Source organism: Gambusia affinis, linkage group LG09 (assembly GCF_019740435.1).
Source record: "Gambusia affinis linkage group LG09, SWU_Gaff_1.0, whole genome shotgun sequence".
Lineage (NCBI taxonomy): Eukaryota > Metazoa > Chordata > Actinopteri > Cyprinodontiformes > Poeciliidae > Gambusia > Gambusia affinis.
The window spans coordinates 12,551,838-12,562,515 of NC_057876.1; positions in this window are offsets into that span (position 1 = coordinate 12,551,838).

A 10,678-nucleotide genomic window follows, 5' to 3' on the forward strand; every position below is an offset into this window, starting at 1 on the left:
ATGCTGCCTGGTGACTAGAAACTGAAAATAACTGATCTTTCTACTGCCAGTAAACATACCATTTGGACTGAAAAGACAAAAGTGGGAGTCATGCATGTGATAGTCAAGCACGATAGAAGTAGTATGATGGTGTGGGGCTGTTGTGCTGCTCCAATGACAGAACACATCAGAAAGACCTGAAAATAGCAAGTAGAGATTTTCCCTTGGAAACTACAAGGAATACATCAAACCATAATGACCTCTACACACAATCACTGCACAAATGTCCACTGTTGAAGCCTGTTGAAGCTTGTTTAAAGATTGCAGCATAAAATTTAGACAAGCTAGTGAAATACTGAGAGAACATAAGCTGGTCCAATACGACCAAAACATATTTCAACTGATCACTGTGCCTGGCAAAATCATTTAATTAATCATTGGAACTAATCACTTTTTCTGGCTTATAGTTGAAGAATTAACAACCTAATTGGTGCTTAATTCACCCTTTTCTTTCTGACAGTTTCTTTCTCGAGTCTCTTGAGTGAATCATCCAAAATGAAAGTCTGCGGCTTGGCAAAAAGCAACAAAGATCAGAGGAAAGATAAAACATTTGACACAGAGGTGAATCTTTGTCTTGTTATCCTGGAAGTAAGATCTGTGTCAGTTTCTAGTACCAAACATGCGCTGGAAGTATGGGGGGTGAAATTGCTCTATGTTGAGTAAAAGTCTCCGCAGGTGTTTGAGAGACGCCACCAGTTCTCCTTCACACTCACCTACTCACACGGATCGGCAGCACAATACATGGGCTGGTGGTGAGGCAACAGATATATCGAGGCTCGTCTGTGCCCTTTGGTTGTGAAACACAGAAAAGAAAACGCTGATACAGATTTTTTAAAAACGTCAGAGAGGAAAGGAAGAAAGAGATGTGGGGCGGAAAGATAAGAGAAAGACACAGAGCGTTTTGAAATCCAGCAGCTTTTGTCTTTGCAAGGGATGAACATAACACACGCACACAGATATGGAGAGGCAGGCAGTGATGCACATAGGTATCCAGAAACAATGAGTGGGTGGAGGTTAGCCCTTGGGCTTTTGCCAGAAACCAGCAGCCTAATTACAAAAGTAAACACACACACACGCCTGCACACAAAGGCCTTCCCAAAAACTATAACAGCTGTGAGGCTGGTGATTAAAAAAAGCACCTTCAGATGATGGATCTCGGGTAAAACAAGCATCATTCACTGACCTCACTGCTCCAACATAGTGTTTTAATTCACACGTAGTGATGCAGTACGCACACGGTTTTATACCGTAAGCAAAAATATAGGATCAAACACGAGCAGCGATGTCCTCACTGAATTCCCGACTTTCTGCTGTTTGTGTTGCCGCTTTGAGCAAATAAGGACAGATTGCAGGCCGGGAAAAAATGCATTCATGCCAGATCATTGATGCAATATTTATGATGCCAAATTAAAAAAGCTTGTGTTCATTATTCAAGGCGACGGATCTCGTAGGTTTTTTTTTTGTGTGGACTTCAGGCAAATGTGGGTGGAAAAGGGCTTCCCCGGTGCCACAGAACAGAGAAGCGCTCGCTGCTCTTATATAAACATGGACTCAAAGGATTTTACTGTACAGCAAACACCCACACACAGATACACAAACACAAGCTCAATCTAGATTCAACTCAGCTGTTCAAAGAGTGTTACATAAACACAATCGAAATGCACAACTTAAATAGCTCAAGGTAGAATCACAGACATGTGCTCTTACTGAATATCTACAGATGTAGAAAACACAGAGCAACAAAACAAAACAAAACAAAAAACTTACCAAGCTGGCTTCCATAAAGTGAAAGAAACATCAGGAACTTCAATAGACTCTTACAAAGCACTCTTGAACTTCTGTACAACCGTAAACTTCTGTGTATTTTAATGAGATTTTATGCAATGAACAAACACAAAATTAGGTACTCTGGCCAGAATATGTGTGTGGTGAAAAATAAACACCGCCCAAAACCCTGAACACACCATCCCCACCATTAAAAACAGTAGTGGCCGCATCATGCTGTGGGAATGTTTTCCTTAGTAGGAACAGGGAAGCTGGTCAGAGTTGATGAGAAGATGGATGGCGCTAAACAGCAGATGAACCAAAATCTCAGTACATTCATGTTCCCTTTTAAAGTACAAACCTAAATCTGTGGCAAAACCTAAAAAGTTGGGCCTGCTCAGCTAGATTTGGAACATCACGTGCTCCTTCGCAATTTGACTGAATGGTTTCAAAATGAAAATAGATATGGTGGTGTCCAACTGTGAAACATTGTACAGTTTGTCATGGTCTTGTTTATCAAGGGCAGTTCCAGAGAAAAGCAGCTTCCATTTTCCAGCTGCACCTTTATGACACTGACATTTCTTCACCTTCTAAGTCCAATATTTACTACTTTGCACCCTGTCAGCTCCAAAGGGAAATATCTCTCCAAAGCGCCTCTCCGCTGCCGTATGTTTATCCTCTCACTGCAAACAAAAGCTGTCTGCCGCTTGATGCAAGTCCAGTTGTATTCAAATGTGTTTTAGATTGTTTTCCAGGTTTTGAGTTTCCAGAGCTACAGTCATGAATATAACATTAAAATAAAAGTTAAACAGATGTCCTCCAAAGGATGTGCAGATTTATATAACTAATTCATGCACATAGAGTTAAGCCCAGAATGAGTCATACCCTTGGAAGATATAGATAGAAAATAGTTCTGTTTTTCAGCCAAGATTCTGAAAGATTATTTCTGAAAGAAAATAAGGAAGAAATGTCTAAGAAGAAACTAATGTAAAAGAAGTATTTTTTTTTAATCTATATTTTATCATTAAACAATCAAACCCATGAGCTCCAAATCTTTGATTTTGGACATTCCCCTTTCCATCACCCTAATCTTCAGCTCCCTCCAAAGCTTCTCTCTTAGATTCAAGTCAGTGCTCTTTCAGCGTCAAGTTAACATTGATTCCAGTCCAAAGAAACATGTTAACATCACGGAAGGATTACGGCCAGCCCTATGAATAATAATGGGCTTAACTATACACACTATTACTTCAAATGTTTTTACTTAGCTTGTTCAGGTTCATCCCAGCACTAAACAGTATACCTCTAAGAGAGAAAGGCTGAATATTCAGAAAAGTTCAAGAACAACATGAAATTCTGATTTATTTTTTTTTGGGGGGGGGGTGGGGGGGGTTCAGGGTGTAGATACCATTGAATTAATATAGATTTCACAACTTCCAGTGTGTTTGATTTTGATTGAAGGGTGTAAAGCTTACACCGTGGTGTCGCTTCAGGATTGAGTAAGTAACCTGTGCTAAGATGTCACTATCATTTTCTTTGTTTCTTTCCCATACATATTAATTGCATCATCTGGGGAATGGGATTTCAATGCTAAATGCACAGTCTGCCACTGAAGTCATTTTAAGCATTCACTGAGCCGAGGTGAGTGAATCTTCTTCATTGTGCAGAGTGAGCACCTCTTTGGTTTAATAGGAGATTAAGTTGCATAATTATCTGGCTAGTATGGTGAGCATCTCTGAGTTGTGATTGCTCAGTTTAGCTAATTGTGAGCAGACCAATATAAAAATGGATCCAAAGTTTTATTCATGTTTTATCTGTAATTCTAACAACTTTAAAGACTGAGTTCATCCTCTAAAGGAGTGGGTTACCACTTTAGTATAAGTGAACAAAGCCATATTTAAAACTGATATGATCTTAAGAACAAATACAACAGGCAGGTGTGAGTGATATTCTTCTGCTCTGGGTATAATTCACTACAATTAATTTGTTGCTGTGTACTTGGAATCTGGCCGTCATTGTTGATGAAATGTGTTGTGGTGCAAGAAAAAAAAAAAAAAAAAAAAAAACCCTCTACGCTCATGTTTGTGTGTGGATTCAACATGCAAATGAAATGCCCCATAGTAATACCATCCTTATTAAAACACAGATTATGTTTATTGTTAATTATGCTCCACTCTATCTTACATTAATATGTATTTATGCTATAACCAAGTACAGTATATCTCCCTCTGTAATCATCTGCCACTTGACCTCTCTCACCCTCATCACTTCTTAATTTCTTAACCTCATCTTCACTTCTTTCTTCTCCACCCTCCTCCTTCTGCTTCTTTCCTTCCTGCCTATTCCCCGGGGTTTCCTGACTCACTCCTCCTGCATGTGTGTGTTCACTGGTCTGAAATGAGGAAACAAGCCGGTTTGTTTTCAACTCTAAACACGGTAAAGTCTTCCAGATGAGAACGTTAAGGCGTCTGCTCCTGCACCTTGCAGAACGTCCCTGTTTGACCTCTTTGTTACAAGAGCAGACAGAAGACTCAAAAAATCACTTGAGACAAAACAACATTTAACCAAAAATGAAATGTATCAAAATGTTTTCTTGGTGTGTGAAAAGTGCATTTTTTTTCTTTTTTTCCCAATAAAGATGATTACATTGTTTATATTAGTTTCTTTCAATCATTTAGAAAATACCTATTTTTAAATCAAATTATCTTAGGTTTCTTGATTATTTTACTAATAAAATGTTTTCTCTTATACTTGGTTTTACTAAATTGAGGATTTTTCCAGTTTTTATTAGGCAAACTTGGTTTTGTTTAGCAAAAAAAAAACAAAAAAAAAACAGAGAAATGCAAAATGTTTCAGTGACTTAAGGATTGTGGTTCCCTTTTCTTTCGAGTCGTTTAAAGCATGAGTGAAGCTAATTCCTCATTCAGCTGTCATGATTACCTTGTCATTAAGAGTGGCAGATATCCATTAGGTGTTGGTTATTAATTAATTAAAAGCTCAGATCAAACAATAGATAACGCATATATAATTATGAAAATATGTCAGGTTAGGTGGATTGGTTAGTTCAATCACTAGTTTTGCCACTGAATGCTGTAGTTTGGGTTTTTACTGGCAGGCAGAGTCCCTGAAAGCTTCATTTGCCTGTTTACTGGTTGTTTTTTCCCATTGCTTGGCTAGAAATGGACAATTATAACAATTGTTAAACTATGTTGCTTTGGGGTTTGTTATTTTTTAATTCGTTTGCTGGTTTTTTTAGCTGGTTGTTTTGTTGGTTGGTTGTACACAGACTGGCAGGCTTATTGGTTTGGCGTTTTGCTTAATTTTTTTAGCTGGTTGGTTGCTTTTCGTTTTACGTGGAGAGGCGTCTGCTGCAATCAGATAACAGAAGAGACATAAAAAAAAAACATCAATAAAAAAAGACCGATAAGAAGAGAATGAAATTTTTCCCCTATGATGTAATATCACAGAATTTTATTTATGCAGAGTTTAATGACATCTTCTCCATAAATATAAATTTTGACTCTAAAACCAGAATACTAAGTAAAGAAAAATCTCAGTCATCGTATTAGAAACAACCAGCAGAGCTTAGTTGACAAAGTATTTTATACTAACTTACACACCTTCACTAATATTAGAAAAGCATCTGTAGTATTCATCTGTAAATAAAATGCTTTCTTTTTTTCTTTTTTGCATCTGATGCTTTAGCACAACAGAGAAAGAATATGAATCCGTTTTATTTGTGCCAGTATGTGTGGCAAAACTCTAATGTAACACCATCATAACACAAATACCGTTTTGGACAAAAGATGAGCCAAGTACTTTACAAATCTGCCAAAAATACTTGAAAGATTTGCCAATACAAGCAAGTCATTCATGGCATTAAATTAATTTTCCTATTAAATATCTGGGGGCATATGAGAGCTGGTGCCCAGCCATGGATGGATGTTTCCCTCTTGGCACCAGAAGTAACAGGAACCTCAGTGTGGCCTATTGTTAAGCCTCCTTCTGTGTGCACCACTCGGCGTCAAGAGAGAGGGTATCCTCATGTCTGCACACTCATTAAATCACACACCACACCTCAGTCTCGGCCAGTGGGCCCATGTCTCCCCCTCCACCACGCCACCCAAATCTGTGTCGGTTATGTAAAACGTGGGGCGAGGCGTATGAGAAAGGTCCCTGGAGAGCGACGTTCATCATACATTAAACAGCACCCCAGGTCTGACTAAACACCGGCTCATTAATAAGTAATGAAGGCAGTTGTTAAAAATAGATCCCCCACAGCTCCTTCCATCCCGGTTCTACCCCATCTGACAGGAGACGCTCCGTGTGGGGAGCAGCGGAGGAGGCCTGTCCTGATGCGCTCAGAGCCAAACTCGCTCTGGTTGGGATCAGCACCATGGAGAGTGCCACTGTAACAGCTCACCAGGTGTTCTCTCAGTGCAAGCCCCTGAGTGAGCAGCCGACGAGCTGTAAACACAGACTGTGACGACTGTAGACATGCTCCACTTGTATTCTTTTCTCTAGCCCAGATTTCCCCGTCGTTCATTTTATTCAACCTCTTTCTCAGGATCCAGGACTCGCTCCCCTTCTCTCTCTTTATCTCATAGTTGACCCCCATTTTTCCCAATTTTCTCCATACAAAATATGAAAGCTAACTCCTTTTCTTCTCATCAAACATTTCAGTGCATTTTCACCTCGCCACTCGAGTGAACTCCTCAGTTTCCTCTGCTCACCATGTTCCTCTTTTCTAAAGACCTCTATCCGTTTTTCTGTCTGATTTAAGCTACAGGACTATTTTTTACTCTTCCCCCTAAAGGCCAGATGGATTTCTTTTCTTGAGCCTGGAAGAGAAGAAATATGAGCAGAATCTGAAAACCTGCAGAGAGGATGAGGTAGAAAAAGGGGGTGATGGGTTGAAAGCAGCAGACGCTTTGGCAACCTTTAGCTCTGAGGCGGGAGGGGAGAAAAACACACAGACTCTAACTCCACAAGTTCAGTTGAGGAAGATGTTTAGGTCAGGTGGATAAATCCAAGAGTTTTATTGGACAGATGATAAAGGAAGCATACGAATTGTGAAACTGAAGAAAAATACATAAAAGAAGAGTCCGGACTCCTGCATTCTGCTCGAGTGTGTGATCAACGAACTTAATTGTTTGAATGGATTATTCATGTGTTAGAATAGACTGGTCAACGTTCAGATGTAAAGCTATCAAATCTTTTTAGGCAAGCGTTGGCAACCTAATCAGAATAATCTACGGAATGAGCAGAAATGTCAGATTTATACTGGTAAAGGTGGCAGAGACATAACCTAAAACCCTAAACTGTGAGGGCGTTGAATGAATGAATGAATATATATGAATATGCACACATTAATTTTATAGGGTGTCGTTTTTCAAACACTTTTGAAAAATGTTCTCTTTTCATTCTCCTTCATAATTATAAACTAATCTGTGCAGATCTATCACAATAAAATACCAGAAAGAGCTAGCATTCTATGAAACTCTGCAGAGTTGGTTTGCAGATCGGTGCAAGTAAACCACATCTAAACTCTGTATTTTGCTCCCAAACGAAACTTGTCTTGTAATTTCGACCTTTGTCTTCTGTTTTTTAGCCACACACTACACCACATTCATAGTCAAGGTCTCAGAGAGCATTTGTCAAAAAGCACCAAAGTCCAAAGGGAAAATGTTAACTTTTGAAAGCTTTAGGATCATTTTTAACAAAGACAGGAAAGTCTGGCTTTCCGAAAAGAAATTACAAAAAAGAAAACAGGCATGAGTCAAGCTGTCCCCACAGTATTACATGTAATTAAAGCAGTGTAATGAGGATAGCAAATGGAAGTAAATTGAAGAAAGAGTCATTCGCAAACTGATCATACCACCAATACAGCTTTATTTCTAACGCTACTGCTTTCCACAGTTCAGGTTGCAAACATTGCCACAAATCTCTTCCATCCAAATTCTCTGTACTGTGAACATTTCCAGGTAAGTTAGTCAGATGCTGCTGTGGACTCCTGAAGGCTCTGAAGGTCAGAGTCTCCACCTCTGGTTGGCAGCCAGTTGTCACTCTGCCCGGCCAGGTAGAGCAGGTGAGAAGGTTTCAGAGGAAGCCGCCAAAAACTATTCCAATAATATTCCCATCCAAAACAAGACAAACGACAAAAGAAAAAAGTATAATAATAATAATAATAAAAAAAAAAGACAGCCAAGAAGTTGGAGTGAGAGGAATGCAACAACTCTGCTACTGTAGAGGGAGTGAGGAGGCTGAGGGAAGACAAAGGGCAACCGGGGAGGAAGGAGAGAAGCAATGGAGGTTAGGTACTGTGATGAAGATGGAGGAGCAAAGTTGTGAGCAGAGGAGAAAAGGACCGAGGGGTGGCGGATGATGCAGGAAGGTGAGCCAATCGTCCTGCTCACTTGACCCTTCCAATTACCACGGCGGCGGTTAATTAGCACCAAGGTAAGCTCCAGTAATTACCACATTGTGTCTCGGACAAGAGGCTGCTCACACAGAACGCGCACGCACACACGCCGGCACACAAATGTGTTGCCATGGATACCTGCAATCCTCTCCATCACTTTGCCCGCAAAAGGAAGAGAGAAACGAAGATGGAAATAGATGAAATACGTGAGAGGAGATAACGAGAGCGGGAACAGGAAGCGGAGAGAAAAGGCAAACAGAAGCCGCACAAAGTCAAAGAAAGTCGGAGCAGAGTTTTGGTTTGAAAGGCGGCGACTGATTCTGTGCGTCGGCCCCAGTTAACAACTCCTGCTGTCGAGGAATGGCAGATGAGAAAAAACAAACTGATCATCAAGTGCACAGGTAAGCTTTGAAAACCGAAGACAAGAAGAGACATGAGTACCACTTGTCAGCTTACAAGAGGAAAGGCTGCGATCTTCTTGCAATTATCTCCTTGGCCTTATCAGATATCTTCAGTCAGTCTCATCGGCGGCACCTCTACTGCAGGATCTGATACGAGTCACGACGCTGCAGCCACCTGCTTGTTTTCACAGATAGCTGTCCAAACAGGCACCGAGGCGACAGATAGGTCACGGCACCGTGACCCTGACCCCTCACCTCTGCCAACACCTTTACCCCCTAAAAGCTCTGATACTATATGCGGTGAAACACACTCGTGCACGGACACACACGGCCGAAACGTCGCCCCGGTTTTGCTGACATGTTGCATAAGCTGTCCAAAACAATATCTCTAAGCACCAACGTGTAGCAGAAGCAGCACAGTAGCCGCTTTTCACATCAGTGTGGAAGAAGTCGCTCTGTGACCCCTGTTTAGGTAGAAAGGTTTCATCTTACTTGTTTTGCTCGAGTTTAAAAAAAAAAGGGGGGGGGGGTGGAAAAAAATTGTGGAGAAACATTTATATGAAGAAATGCCATTTATGAAGGTTTTTAGTTAAAGACGATCTGCTCCGCAGTAGTGCAATTCTTTAATTCACTTAAGTTTTTTTATACTTTCAATTAAAACAGATATGGCATAAATCCAAATGATCTGCACGGAGTTGCCTCCTCCTCCAGATGCTGCCATGTGGCGCAAATCAACATCTTTACATCTTCTCTCGTTCTTTAAAGGTCAAATAGCTCCACCAAGTGTCAAACATCAGAACTGCGCCTGTTTATACCAAATTGGCAGAAGATTGCTAAGGAGCGCTTGCATTTATGCCATGCTTTTCAGTGTTACTTGTAATTATTTTTTGTTACACGGTTTATTTAGAGACAAGTGACGTAAAAGAAAAGAAAAACAGTTTTCTAGGGCAAAATTATGAACGCTGACAGAGCTCACAAGAAGTTGATAATTTAAAAGAAAAGTAACAAAAGAAGAACATGAAAGTATAATGAAGATATTTTCATCAGAAAGAATTTCTTGACAAACAATAAATTACTAAAAAGCAGAAAATATTTAAAGACAGGTGCGGCTGAAAGAGACTAGTGTAATGTTTTAGTAAAGATGATGGGAAAAGATTGCTTGGCAGCAAAAAGAATTTTAAGAAGTTTATCCTCATTTTCTGAAAATAAATCAAACTAAAGGGACTGGATGATTAAATAAATACATGGCACTTCTCTCCCAGCAACTGTTTGACTTTCTGTTTCTTTCAGGTTTGTTTGTTTGTTGCTTTTTTTGTTGTTGTTGTTTGTTTTTTCACAAATTAAACTATATGGAAAAATATTCTGGGCTGCACAGTGGCGCAGTTGGTAGAGCTGTTGCCTTGCAGCAAGAAGGTTCTGGGTTCGATTCCCGGCCGGGGATCTTTCTGCATGGAGTTTGCATGTTCTCCCTGTGCATGCGTGGGTTCTCCGGCTTCCTCCCACAGTCCAAAAACATGACTGTCAGGTTAATTGGGCTCTCTAAATTCTCCCTAGGTGTGAGTGTGTGTGTGCATGGTTGTTTGTCTTGTATGTCTTTGTGTTGCCCTGCGACAGACTGGCGACCTGTCCAGGGTGAACCCCGCCTCTCACCCGGGACGCAGCTGGAGATAGACACCAGCAACCCTCCCGACCCCATTTAGGGATGGATGGATATTCAAAGACCGATCATTGATTTTGATCATGACCTGTAGAGGTCGCCAGTTTTCCTGAAGTCCTGCTTGCCTTTTGTTTTTAAAACCGATGTATTAATTTCACCCAAAATGCATCAATTATGTAAAAGCAAGACTTATTGTTTGTGAACGCATTTGTTCTGCTATTTTCTATCTGCTGAGCCTTTTGTGGCATTTGGAGTACAATACAGTAAACACCACATATTGTCTCTGAAAGCACTTTGCACTGTTTTTATATGTACAAAACCAACTCTAAGGATTGGGATCATAGGCTTTCTTATGTCGAAACGGCAGACGTTATTTCTGCTCAAATATCACCTTGTAGT